This window comes from Melozone crissalis, unplaced genomic scaffold, assembly GCF_028551555.1.
Source record: "Melozone crissalis strain CALT ecotype California unplaced genomic scaffold, PUWL_Pcris_2 ptg000224l_1, whole genome shotgun sequence".
NCBI classification, from domain to species: Eukaryota; Metazoa; Chordata; class Aves; order Passeriformes; family Passerellidae; genus Melozone; species Melozone crissalis.
Window position 1 is genome coordinate 1,217,630 of NW_026535987.1, and position 14,476 is coordinate 1,232,105.

Sequence of the window (14,476 nt, forward strand, 5' to 3'; positions counted from 1 at the left end):
CTAAAACACTGGAAGGACTTGGGAGGGATTCCGGGGGGAAACATAAGTAAAAAGACACTCCTTAAATATTGCACACAGTGGTGGCCATTGTATAAGTTAGATGACGATGAGAAATGGCCACCGGAGGGAACAACTAATTATAACACTATTTTACAACTGATGCTTTTCCTCCGTCGACTTAATAAATGGGATGAAGTGATGTATGCTGACATGTTCTTTACCCTAAGAAATAAACCAGAGTGGCAAAAAGAATGTGGGGTAAATGTAGCACCTCAGGACCCCCTAGTACTAGCTCTAGAAAAAGATAAGAAAGGTTCAAAGCCTAAAGAACGTTGCTGTGATGCATGTAGCATTGGGGAACAATGCCTTAAGCTAACGAGAAGGGATAGTGGAAAGGAGAGCGAGATAAGCCTGTGGGAATATCATCCATTCGCCCCAGGACGGGAAGGGCCTCTACCCAGGCCAAAAGAGGAACAAGGGGACCCTAGCCCATTAAAGGAGCTGGAACGATGGTGGAAATCTAAGTTTGGGCGCAGCCCTCAGAAGCTAGACAACAGTTGGCAAGAAGGTAGCCCATCAAAATCGGGGGTTGAAAAGAGGGAAAGCAGCCCGCAAGGACCAGATAGTCCACAGGGGTCGGGGAACTACAGGGATGCTGACAGCCCACCTAGACTAGAAGTTGAGAGGGAAGAAGCCAGTCCACATGGAGCTGAGAGCCGAGGGGAGACACGCAGCCTGCCCGAACTAAGTCCATGTAGGGCTAGTAGCACACCTAAGAATGGAAGTTTAAGGAAATCAGGTACCTGTAGAATGGAAACTAGCACACCGAGGACTAGAGACAAAAGTAGCTCACTGGGAGGCGATGTCTCTGAGTTGAAATATAGTGAGAAGAATGACTATGAGGCATGCGAAAGAGAGACAGAGAACAACTCACAGAAGCTGAATATAGTAATCCAGATAGAGGATAAGAGAGACGGAAGGGGAATGGAAGATGAGGAGGACAGTAACCCGGAACAGGACAGGCGTCGGCAGATGCGGGAAGAAAGGCGACAGATGCAGAGTGAGAGGCGGTTGGACTGTGTAAACCATGCTAGGGGAGTAGTAGGAAAAGAGTTGACAGAAATTGAAAGTGAAGATGAAGAACAGGGAAAGGGAAAGAGAAAAGAGAAGAGAAAGAATAGGGAAGACACTGAGGCACAGGAAGAAGATCCCGGGGAGGGGATCAGTCACTCGTATTATACCAGATCTGTGGCACGGAGGGAAGCGAAGCAAAGAGAGGAAGGTAACCATACGATAGCTCCTCTCCGACAAATTATGCCAATGGTAGGGGAAAGGACTAGGGTAAAGGTGCCGTTCTCCACGAGTGACTTGAACAATTGGAGGGATGAGGCAAGGAACTTCAGGAGGAATCCAGAGGGAGTAGCGAAGAGGTTTGAATTAATGGCGAGGAATTTAGATATTGATTGGGAAGACATAGAGGTGATGCTGTCAGAATTGACAGATACAGAAAGGGAACTCGTATTGGAAACAGGAAAACGACATGCTCAAGTATTATCAGGGAGACTAGAAGATAATTTCCCCAGCAGTAAACCAGAATGGGACCCGGGCAACGAAGAGCATTATCGGCGGCTGGTGCAGTATAGAAAACTGATAGCGATGGGCTTGCGTAATGCGATCCCTAAGGCTATCAATTGGTCGATGCTATATGACATCAGGCAGGGAAAGGATGAGACCCCATCAGAGTTTTTGGATAGACTTAGGGCAGCCATGAGACAGTATACACCCCTGGACCCAGCAACGGAAGAAGGGAAACAACACCTGTTAGGATTAATGATGGGGCAGAGTAATCCAGACATCAGGAAGAAATTACAAAAGCTTGAGCATCCAGCAAATAAAAACCTGGAGGCATTGCTGAATGAGGCATGGAAGGTGTATAATAATAGGGAAATAGAGGAAAAGAAAAAGGAAGATAAGAGGCTAGCTCGAATAGTGGCTGTAGCAGTAGGAGCTCAAAATACAAACCATTTGGGGCCTAACACCAGGGGTAGGGGTAGAGGCTACCCAGTGAGAGGGGGAGGGAGGTTCCAACCCCACCCAGTTAGAATAGGGCCAAACCAGTGTGCTTATTGCTTCCAAACGGGACACTGGAAACATGAGTGCCCTCAATTAAGAGAAAGATCAATGGACACTACTACTATCGCACATCAGGGCAGTGAATGAGGGGGACCGGTGGGCCGTACCCTAGCAGACCCACTGGTTAAAATGGAGCTAGGGGAAGGTAAAAAGGAATTGGATTTTTTGATTGATACAGGAGCAACATTTTCGGTTTTAAATCAGGAATTGGTACCTAAGAGTGATGAATTTGTACAAGTTGTGGGAGCAACAGGCCAACCAGAAAAAGCTTACTTTTTGAAACCCATTAAATACAAAATTGGGAAACAAATGGGAATTCACCAGTTTTTGTATTTGCCAAATTCACCAAAGCCTCTACTAGGAAGAGACTTACTGGAGAACTTGGGAGCCATAATAAAATTCAACAAAGACAAATTGGAATTTCAAGTAAGTGAAGAGCAACTGATTACAGCCTTAAGCCTAACAATCAGTTGTATAGAACCGAAGCCTGAAGGCCACAATATTGAGCGTATCCTGAGTAAAACATATCCATTAGTATGGGCTACCGATATACCTGGGAGATCGAAACAAGCAACACCTATCATTATTGAACTTATACCTGGAGCGAGGCCGGTAGTTAGGAAACAATACCCACTGAGGTTAGAAGATAGAAAGGGAATTGAGCCCATAATCAAAAGGTTTTTAGAATTAGGTTTATTGATAGAATGTGAATCAGATTTTAACACCCCAATTCTGCCAGTAAAGAAACCTAATGGAGCTTATAGATTAGTCCAGGACCTGAGGGCAGTAAATGAGATAACCAAGACGCTACATCCGGTAGTTGCTAACCCTTACACACTCTTAACTAAATTAAAAGATAATTTGACATGGTTCACAGTGTTAGATTTAAAAGACGCATTCTTCTGCCTTCCTTTAGCTCCGGAGAGCCAAAAGATCTTTGCGTTTGAATGGGAATCTGTAGATAGGGGAAGAAAAGCCCAACTCACCTGGACGGTGTTGCCACAAGGATACAAAAACAGCCCTACAATTTTTGGGAATCAGTTAGCCAAAGAATTAGAACAGTGGGAAAGGCCGCTGGGAGATGGTACTCTTTTGCAATACGTAGACGACCTCCTAATAGCAACAGAAACAGAAGAAGAATGCATTGAATGGACTATTTCCCTGTTAAACTTTCTGGGTTTAAGTGGATATCGAGTTTCTCAACAGAAAGCACAGCTGGTGCAAGAAGAAGTGGTGTATCTGGGATATGAAGTTTCCAGAGGACAGCGACCCCTGGGAGCAGCCAGGAAAGAAGCCATCTGCCAAATGCCTAGACCAGAGACGGTGAGAGATTTGCGTGCTTTCCTGGGGATGACCGGTTGGTGTCGGCTATGGATCTATCAATACGGAATACTCGCCAAACCACTCTATGATTTACTGAAGGAAAGTAAGGGTATTCTAGTTTGGACCCCCGAGGCAAAGGGAGCCTATAAGAGACTGAAACAGGAACTCATGAGAGCACCAGCCTTGGGTCTCCCAGACGTGACAAAACCATTCTGGCTGTTTTCTCATGAGCGACAAGGAATGGCCCTAGGAGTCCTAGCACAACAGTTAGGACCACATAAAAGGGCTGTGGCCTACTTCTCCAAACAGTTGGATGAAGTGAGTAAAGGATGGCCTGGCTGCCTGAGAGCAGTGGCTGCAGTGATAATCAACATTGAAGAGGCCAGAAAGCTCACGCTGGGCCAGAAAATGACTGTGTTAGTGGCTCACACTGTGTCTGCTGTGTTAGAGCAGAAAGGGAATCACTGGCTGTCACCTTCCAGATTCCTAAAGTATCAAGCTATCTTGGCTGAGTCAGATGATGTTACTATTCAGGTAACTAACGTTGTAAACCCAGCTTCATTCCTAGAAGGAAAGACCTCAGCAGAACCCATCGAGCACGATTGCCTGGAAACAATCGAAGCCGTTTATTCCAGTCGCCCAGATCTCCAGGAAGAGCCATTCGAAGATGCAGATGATTGGTTCTCGGATGGTAGCAGCTTCGTAAAACAAGGAATAAGAATGGCTGGTTATGCAGTAACTACCACAGAAAAGGTAATCGAGTCAAACCCTTTGCCTGCAGGGACCTCAGCCCAGAAGGCAGAATTGATAGCTCTGACTCGAGCCCTGGAATTGGCAGAGAACATGCGAATAAATATTTGGACAGACTCTAAATATGCCTTCTCCGTTGTTCACGCTCATGGAGCCATCTGGAAAGAAAGAGGACTGTTGACTACTCAAGGGAAAACAGTCAAACATGCAGAGGAGATTCTACGATTGCTAGAAGCAGTCCAACTCCCAGCACAAGTGGCCATAATGCATTGTAAAGGACATCTAAAAGGTAACACTATTCCAGAAGTTGGGAATAGAAAGGCAGATGCAGAAGCTAAATTAGCTGCTGCAAGGACCGGAAAGGCAAATATAACAGCTCTGATACCAGGGGAGCTGGATGTAAACCTCCAACCAAACTATCAGGAATCAGATCATAGATGGATTCAAAGAAATAAAGGTAAACTGTTAGACAGTGGATGGGGACGATTAGAGACAGGACAGTTGGTAATACCAGGGAACCTGATGTGGCAGGTTGTAAAGACGGAGCATGAAAAGGCCCATTGGGGTCTAGATCCGCTTTACCAATATTTGCAAGCCAGGATAGCAGGACCGAAATTATTTACCACTATAAAGCACGTCACATCCCAGTGCGAGCGGTGTCTGAAAAACAACCCGAATACGGGAACCAAGGTACACCAAGGAGCCATAAATCGAGGTAAATTCCCAGGTGAAGTATGGCAAATTGATTTTTCTGAACTCCCAAGAAAAGGGGGGTTTCGGTATTTGTTGGTATTAACTGATACATTTTCTGGGTGGCCTGAAGCATTCCCTTGCAGGACAAATAAGGAAAGAGAAGTGACTAAAGTGCTGTTGAATGAAATTATTCCACGGTTTGGGGTACCAAAAAGCATTTCTTCGGATAGGGGTACACATTTCTGCGCAAAAGTGGTAAGAGCAATAAGCAAAGCATTACAAATCAAATGGCAATTACACACGCCTTACCGCCCACAGGCCAGTGGGCAAGTGGAAAAGATGAATCATCTCATCAAACAGCAAATTGCCAAAATATGCCAGGAGACTAATTTGCAGTGGTATCAAGCTTTGCCTATTGCTCTGCTTAGGCTGAGAGTCAAACCAAGATCAAAAGAAAAGTTAAGCCCATTTGAAATTTTGTATGGTAGACCTTATGCTATGCAAACGGTAAATGGAGACGCTATAGACCAAATCGGTAATCAGTACATTTATGATTATGTAATTATGGTGGGGAAACAGTTCGATAAGAATGCTACTGTGGTGATAGAGCACCAGCCTAAACAACCTGATTGCAAATTGCATCCGTTTAATCCCGGTGATTGGGTGTATGTTAAGAATCTTTTAGGAAAACCCCTACAAGAAAAGTGGGAGGGACCTTTCCAAGTGCTGCTGACTACCTTCACCGCGGTTCGGATCAAGGAGCGACCTACGTGGATCCATTACTCACGGGTCAAGAAAGCTCCGGGGAATAAACAAGAGGAGCAGACACCATGATCCTGACTTCACCTCAGACCCTCCTGATCATTGGACTGATAAGTATTCTTCCCCAAGACTCCGCCTCAATAGACCCATGGTCTAATGCACACCAGTGTATCCACCCGGAATTGGAAACGGAATCGAAGGGACCCTATTTTGAGGTATATGCCTTACGTAACCAACAGCCATACGCGAGTGGAGTATGGAATCAGCCTTCCATGGTGGCATATAAGGGAGACCAAATCCAAATTGGGTGTCGAGAACTTGACCCAGTAGAAGGAAAAACAAGGCGGCTAGTATTAACAATTCAACCCTTGATAGCAGCCTCTGAAAATAACCTAATTACCTATAGTCCAGTGAAAATGGGCAAGCCCACTGTCTGGATCCAACAGAAGGGCCCAATTTCATGTCAGTGGAGTGATCTCAGGGAAGATCCACTCGGAACACAAACACAACCCCAAAACTCGGTAATCTATACAGAAGATTCGCTTGGGGAACTACATCCTCGAAACATAACCCTCGACCCCCACCCTCTTCTCTCCCCTGCAGGAAAGATCGTAGTATCTAGTGGTCCTGAGGAAGGGAGAGCGCAGTGTGAGATGGCCTTTAGATTAGACCAGTCGGTGACGTTCACATGCGAAAGGGAGCTGAAAATGCTAGAGCGGGGTTTTGGCTTCCCTAGGCGTGCTGTCCAATATAAGGTGGCATTACCGGGAGACATGATCCTATTGTATCCAGACCTAGACCTGCCCCAAGAAATCACTCCACCGGTGGAATGTAAAGCAGTACACAACCTAACCTTTATAGGGCCTCAGGTGATTAGAAGATCTAATGAACAAAAAATTATTGTTAGACCCCACTTATTCTCTGAAAAAGGTGCAGATGAACGTTCACACCGATATTACGTATTTACAGAAGGACTGCCAACCATTTATACAGCAAAGCCTAAAGGGATGGAAGGCATGGCTAGCAGCAAGGTCTCATCACAGAAGAGCACAACGAGATCTAAGTGGGTGGATTGGTACAGGATTTGGTATATTAAATACGATAGACCAAGAGGTTTTAGTGAACAAATTAAGTACCGTCACGTCAAACTTAGGAAAGCTTAAAGTGCCCCTCAGTTCATCCATACTTACATTAGCAGAAACACAATCGTTAGTAGTAAAATTGCTAACCATGGTAGCAAACCACACTGCAGAGGACTTTGTGAAATTCGCTGACTATACAGGAGAACTTAGCAAGGAAATAGCACTAGCTATCCAATGCCCTCAGACGCAACAATGGGTACAATCAGTAGCGGCAGGAATAATGAGAGAAGGAACGGCAGGTATATTACCTCAAGAAATCAGAGAAACAATATTAAAAGACAATCATACTACACAATTTGAAAAAGACCACCAAGCCTGGTGGCAATTAGTAAATTTCACTTATGACTCTCAACAAGAACACATTGAAGCCTATGTCCTCACCATTAGTGCGGCAGAGGAAAGAGCTATCTTTCCTATCCTCACTTTAGGGACAATACATCAAGATATCATTGTTAAGCCAATAGACCATAATGTCTGGGCCAGTTATGATAATTCCAAAAATAGATGGCAATCGGTTAGTATAGATGCATGCATTCCTAGAGGACAATTAGGCTATATCTGCGAAAACGCTGTAGTAGAAGCAGAAGATTTATGCTTAGATACCGAGAATAGTATATGTACTTTTGAAATGCTTCCGCATAATAGAACACAATCACAAGTATACTATATAGGGAATGGGTGCGCTTGCGTGAGGACAGCTTGTGACAACATCACTATAGATAATTGCCAAGAAGAGACTAATAACACTAACTTCTGTGTATGCAACTTCACCAAGATAGTAGGTTGTGACTTTCATTATACTGTCCCAATAACGACTCAACAGCTAATTAACGCAGATTTCAACCTATATCAAGAGATACCGAAATTACAAATAGGGATGGACGTCAAAGTTCTTAAAGCAATGCTTGCACATCCTAAAATAGAGAAATTGGTGCGAAAGGTGAATCAAACAACTAAACGAATGGTATGGCAGGTAGAACATAATTCAGAAAAAATAAAGAATGTTCTGACCAAAGTAGAACAAGTAGGCCAGCATCATTGGTGGGATATCTTCACAGGATACTCCCCAACAGCTACACAGGTCTTTAACTACCTGGTGCACCCAATGCTAATAGTAGTTGTAGTTCTGTTACTATTAACTCTCACAAATATTTGTATGTGGTGGGAGACTAAGAATCATAATGAAAAGGACCCAAATGATTTGGGCTATGGTACGAGCGTACCAGCGCCCTATAGGATTAGAATTTCACGAAAGAATTCGTAAGTTATAAGAAAAGGGGGGAATGAAGCCATTCATTACAATGAACATTAGTTTCCGAGGAATAAAAGAATTAAAACATCTGAGGAATAAAAGAATTAAAAGACACTCTATCAAGGGAAACACAGAAGTTAATAAATAACCTAAAATACATTGTTTGGGAAAACCTTGATTAGATAAGTTAATAAATAATCTAAAATACACTCACAAAAGAAACTTTGGAATAAGAATATTTGAAGAAGCGAAAGTAGAAGCCAAAAAGTTACGGTGACCTGCCAAGCTGTCAGAATCAAGCCAAGTGCAACAGTGATTTCTGCCAAGTCATGGAAAAACACGCCAAGGATGACAGGAAGATGCCCAAATTAAGAGAAGCTTAAAATTTAACTAAGGAAGACCAAGAGTTCCCCGGAAGACTCCGCCTATATTCCTACCTGCCTATGAATATGCATGTAATAAATGATGTAATTCTTGTTCAAAAATTGTATAAAAACCTGCTTTTGCTGTACCTAATTTAGAAATCCACTTGGTGATTTCTCCAACGCGTTGTCAATAAATACCTCCTGCCTATAGACCTCAAATCTAGTCTCTGGGCAGCTTATTATCGCCTTTTGGGGCAAAATTCGGCATCATTGCTAAGATGTAGAGGAGAAGAGAGGCTAAAGACGAAGGTACGGTGCTCTGCAGAGCTAAGCACAGCTCCCGGGCCTCTTTCGGCAGAAGACACACACTGCAGAGCACTGTGAGCGGCAGAATCGTCTTTGCGCGAAGAAGCAGCTTCTTCATCTCCGGGAGCCGGAGAGAGCGGCAACTTCGCAAAGGTGATGAAACAAGCTGTAAAACACTGCGATTGTGTGCGCAGCTTGCCAAGTGAGAGAAAACAGTACCTGACCACTCTCCTGCCTTTTGTAATCACATGAATATTCGATTGCAAGCTGTTTTGGACAACTTTCTTTCTCTTCTTGCAAAACACTCGGCAGACCTCCGTGCAGCCTCTAGAACACGATGGGAGATGTTTTCTGTGCTGGCACAGTTTCTCCTTGCCAGACAGAGTGGAAAAGCTTTTTGCTAAGATGTAGACGAGAAGAGAGGCTAAAGACGAAGGTACGGTGCTCTGCAGAGCTAAGCACCGCTCCCGGACCTCTTTCGGCAGAAGACACACACTGCAGAGCACTGTGAGCGGCAGAATCGTCGTTGCGCGAAGAAGCAGCTTCTTCGTCTCCGGGAGCCGGAGAGAGCGGCAACTTCGCAAAGGTGATGAAACAAGCTGTACAACACTGCGATTGTGTGCGCAGCTTGCCAACTGAGAGAAAACAGTACCTGACCACTCTCCTGCGTTTTCTATTCACATGAAAATTCGATTGCAAGCTGTTTTTGACAACTTTCTTTCTCTTCTTGCAAAACACTCGGCAGACCTCCGTGCAGCCTCTAGAACACGATGGGAGATGTTTTCTGTGCTGGCACATTTTCTCCTTGCCAGACAGAGTGGAAAAGCTTTTTGCTAAGATGTAGACGAGAAGAGAGGCTAAAGACGAAGGTACGGTGCTCTGCAGAGCAAAGCACAGCTCCCGGGCCTCTTTCGGCAGAAGACACACACTGCAGAGCACTGTGAGCGGCAGAATCGTCTTTGCGCGAAGAAGCAGCTTCTTCGTCTCCGGGAGCCGGAGAGAGCGGCAACTTCGCAAAGGTGATGAAACAAGCTGTACAACACTGCGATTGTGTGCGCAGCTTGCCAACTGAGAGAAAACAGTACCTGACCACTCTACTGCCTTTTCTATTCACATGAATATTCGATTGCCAGCTGTTTTGGACAACTTTCTTTCTTTTCTTGCAAAACACTCGGCAGACATCCGTGCAGCCTCTAGAACACGATGGGAGATGTTTTCTGTGCTGGCACAGTTTCTCCTTGCCAGACAGAGTGGAAAAGCTTTTTGCTAAGATGTAGACGAGAAGAGAGGCTAAAGACGAAGGTACGGTGCTCTGCAGAGCTAAGCACCGCTCTTGGACGTCTTTCGGCAGAAGGGGCACACCGCAGAGCACTGTGAGTAGCAGAATCGTCTTTGCGCGAAGAAGCAGCTTCTTCGTCTCCGGGAGCCGGAGAGAGCGGCAACTTCGCAAAGGTGATGAAACAAGCTGTACAACACTGCGATTGTGTGCGCAGCTTGCCAACTGAGAGAAAACAGTACCTGACCACTCTCCTGCCTTTTCTATTCACTTGAACATTCGATTGCAAGCTGTTTTGGACAACTTTCTTGCTCTTCTTGCAAAACACTCGGCAGACCTCCGTGCAGCCTCTAGAAGACGATGGGAGATATTTTCTGTGCTGGCACAGTTTCTCCTTGCCAGACAGAGTGGAAAAGCTTTTTGCTAAGATGTAGACGAGAAGAGAGGCTAAAGACGAAGGTACGGTGCTCTGCAGGGCTAAGCACAGCTCCCGGGCCTCTTTCGGCAGAAGACACACACTGCAGAGCACTGTGAGCGGCAGAATCGTCTTTGCGCGAAGAAGCAGCTTCTTCGTCTCCGGGAGCCGGAGAGAGCGGCAACTTCGCAAAGGTGATGAAACAAGCTGTACAACACTGCGATTGTGTGCGCAGCTTGCCAACTGAGAGAAAACAGTACCTGACCACTCTCCTGCCTTTTGTAATCACATGAACATTCGATTGCAAGCTGTTTTGGACAACTTTCTTTCTCTTCTTGCAAAACACTCGGCAGACCTCCGTGCAGCCTCTAGAACACGATGGGAGATGTTTTCTGTGCTGGCACAGTTTCTCTTTGCCAGACAGAGTGGAAAAGCTTTTTGCTAAGATGTAGACGAGAAGAGAGGCTAAAGACGAAGGTACGGTGCTCTGCAGAGCTAAGCACAGCTCCCGGGTCTCTTTCGGCAGAGCACACACACTGCAGAGCACTGTGAGCGGCAGAATCGTCTTTGCGCGAAGAAGCAGCTTCTTCGTCTCCGGGAGCCGGAGAGAGCGGCAACTTCGCAAAGGTGATGAAACAAGCTGTACAACACTGCGATTGTGTGCGCAGCATGCCAACTGAGAGAAAACAGTACCTGACCATTCTCCTGCCTTTTGTAATCACATGAATATTCGATTACAAGCTGTTTTGGACAACTTTCTTTCTCTTCTTGCAAAACACTCGGGAGACCTCCGTGCAGCCTCTAGAAGACGATGGGAGATGTTTTTTGTGCTGGCACAGTTTCTCCTTGCCAGACAGAGTGGAAAAGCTTTTTGCTAAGATGTAGACGAGAAGAGAGGCTAAAGACGAAGGTACGGTGCTCTGCAGAGCTAAGCACAGCTCCCGGGCCTCTTTCGGCAGAAGACACACACTGCAGAGCACTGTGAGCGGCAGAATCGTCTTTGCGCGAAGAAGCAGCTTCTTCGTCTCCGGGAGCCGGAGAGAGCGGCAACTTCGCAAAGGTGATGAAACAAGCTGTACAACACTGCGATTGTGTGCGCAGCTTGCCAACTGAGAGAAAACAGTACCTGACCACTCTCCTGCCTTTTCTATTCACATGAACGTTCGATTGCCAGCTGTTTTGGACAACTTTCTTTCTCTTCTTGCAAAACACTCGGCAGACCTCCGTGCAGCCTCTAGAACACGATGGGAGATGTTTTCTGTTCTGGCACAGTTTCTCCCTGCCAGACAAGTGGAAAAGCTTTTTGCTAAGATGTAGACGAGAAGAGAGGCTAAAGATGAAGGTACGGTGCTCTGCAGAGGTAAGTACCGCTCCCGGACCTCTTTCGGCAGAAGGCGCACACCGAGGAGCACTGTGAGCGGCAGAATCGTCTTTCCGCGAAGAAGCAGCTTCTTCGTCTCCCGGAGCCGGAGAGAGCGGCAACTTCGCAAAGGTGATGAAACAAGATGTACAACACTGCGATTGTGTGCGCAGCTTGCCAACTGAGAGAAAACAGTACCTGAACCCTCCCCTGCCTTTTCTATTCACATGAACATTCGATTGCAAGCTGTTTTGGACAACTTTCTTTCTCTTCTTGCAAAACACTCGGCAGACCTCCGTGCAGCCTCTAGAACACGATGGGAGATGTTTTTTTGCTGGCACAGTTTCTCCTTGCCAGACAGAGTGGAAAAGCTTTTTGCTAAGATGTAGACGAGAAGAGAGGCTAAAGAGGAAGGTACGGTACTCTGCAGAGCTAAGCACAGCTCCCGGGCCTCTTTCGGCAGAAGACACACACTGCAGAGCACTGTGAGCGGCAGAATCGTCTTTGCGCGAAGAAGCAGCTTCTTCGTCTCCGGGAGCCGGAGAGAGCGGCAACTTCGCAAAGGTGATGAAACAAGCTGTACAACACTGCGATTGTGTGAGCAGCTTGCCAACTGAGAGAAAACAGTACCTGACCACTCTCCTGCCTTTTGTAATCACATGAACATTCGATTGCAAGCTGTTTTGGAGAACTTTCTTTCTCTTCTTGCAAAACACTCGGCAGACCTCCGTGCAGCCTCTAGAACACGATGGGAGATGTTTTTTGTGCTGGCACAGTTTCTCCTTGCCAGACAGAGTGGAAAAGCTTTTTGCTAAGATGTAGACGAGAAGACAGGCTAAAGATGAAGGTACGGTGCTCTGCAGAGCTAAGCACAGCTCCCGGGCCTCTTTCGGCAGAAGACACACACTGCAGAGCACTGTGAGCGGCAGAATCCTCTTTGCGCGAAGAAGCAGCTTCTTCGTCTCCGGGAGCCGGAGAGAGCGGCAACTTGGCAAAGGTGATGAAACAAGCTGTACAACACTGCGATTGTGTGCGCAGCTTGCCAACTGAGAGAAAACAGTACCTGACCACTCTCCTGCCTTTTCTATTCACATGAACATTCGATTGCAAGCTGTTTTGGACAACTTTCTTTCTCTTCTTGCAAAACACTCGGCAGACCTCCGTGCAGCCTCTAGAACACGATGGGAGATGTTTTTTGTGCTGGCACAGTTTCTCCTTGCCAGACAGAGTGGAAAAGCTTTTTGCTAAGATGTAGACGAGAAGAGAGGCTAAAGATGAAGGTACGGTGCTCTGCAGAGCTAAGCACAGCTCCCGGGCCTCTTTCGGCAGAAGACACACACTGCAGAGCACTGTGAGCGGCAGAATCGTCTTTGCGCGAAGAAGCAGCTTCTTCGTCTCCGGGAGCCGGAGAGAGCGGCAACGTGGCAAAGGTGATGAAACAAGCTGTACAACACTGCGATTGTGTGCGCAGCTTGCCAACTGAGAGAAAACAGTACCTGACCACTCTCCTGCCTTTTGTAATCACATGAACATTCGATTGCAAGCTGTTTTGGACAACTTTCTTTCTCTTCTTGCAAAACACTCGGCAGACCTCCGTGCAGCCTCTAGAACACGATGGGAGATGTTTTTTGTGCTGGCACAGTTTCTCCTTGCCAGACAGAGTGGAAAAGCTTTTTGCTAAGATGTAGACGAGAAGAGAGGCTAAAGACGAAGGTATGGTGCTCTGCAGAGCTGAGCACCGCACCCGGGCCTCTTTCGGCAGACGGCGCACACCACAGAGCACTGTGAGCGGCAGAATCGTCTTTGCGCGAAGAAGCAGCTTCTTCGTCTCCGGGAGCCGGAGAGAGCGGCAACTTCGCAAAGGTGATGAAACAAGCTGTACAACACTGCGATTGTGTGCGCAGCTTGCCAACTGAGAGAAAACAGTACCTGACCACTCTCCTGACTTTTCTATTCACATGAACATTCGATTGCAAGCTGTTTTGGACAACTTTCTTTCTCTTCTTGCAAAACACTCGGCAGACCTCCGTGCAGCCTCTAGAACACGATGGGAGATGTTTTTTGTGCTGGCACAGTTTCTCCTTGCCAGACAGAGTGGAAAAGCTTTTTGCTAAGATGTAGACGAGAAGAGAGGCTAAAGATGAAGGTACGGTGCTCTGCAGAGCTAAGCACAGCTCCCGGGCCTCTTTCGGCAGAAGACACACACTGCAGAGCACTGTGAGCGGCAGAATCGTCTTTGCGAGAAGAAGCAGCTTCTTCGTCTCCGGGAGCCGGAGAGAGCGGCAACTTCGCAAAGGTGATGAAACAAGCTGTACAACACTGCGATTGTGTGCGCAGCTTGCCAACTGAGTGAAAACAGTACCTGACCACTCTCCTGCCTTTTGTAATCACATGAACATTCGATTGCAAGCTGTTTTGGACAACTTTCTTTCTCTTCTTGCAAAACACTCGGCAGACCTCCGTGCAGCCTCTAGAACACGATGGGAGATGTTTTTTGTGCTGGCACAGTTTCTCCTTGCCAGACAGAGTGGAAAAGCTTTTTGCTAAGATGTAGACGAGAAGAGAGGCTAAAGACGAAGGTATGGTGCTCTGCAGAGCTGAGCACCGCACCCGGGCCTCTTTCGGCAGACGGCGCACACCACAGAGCACTGTGAGCGGCAGAATCGTCTTTGCGCGAAGAAGCAGCTTCTTCGTCTCCG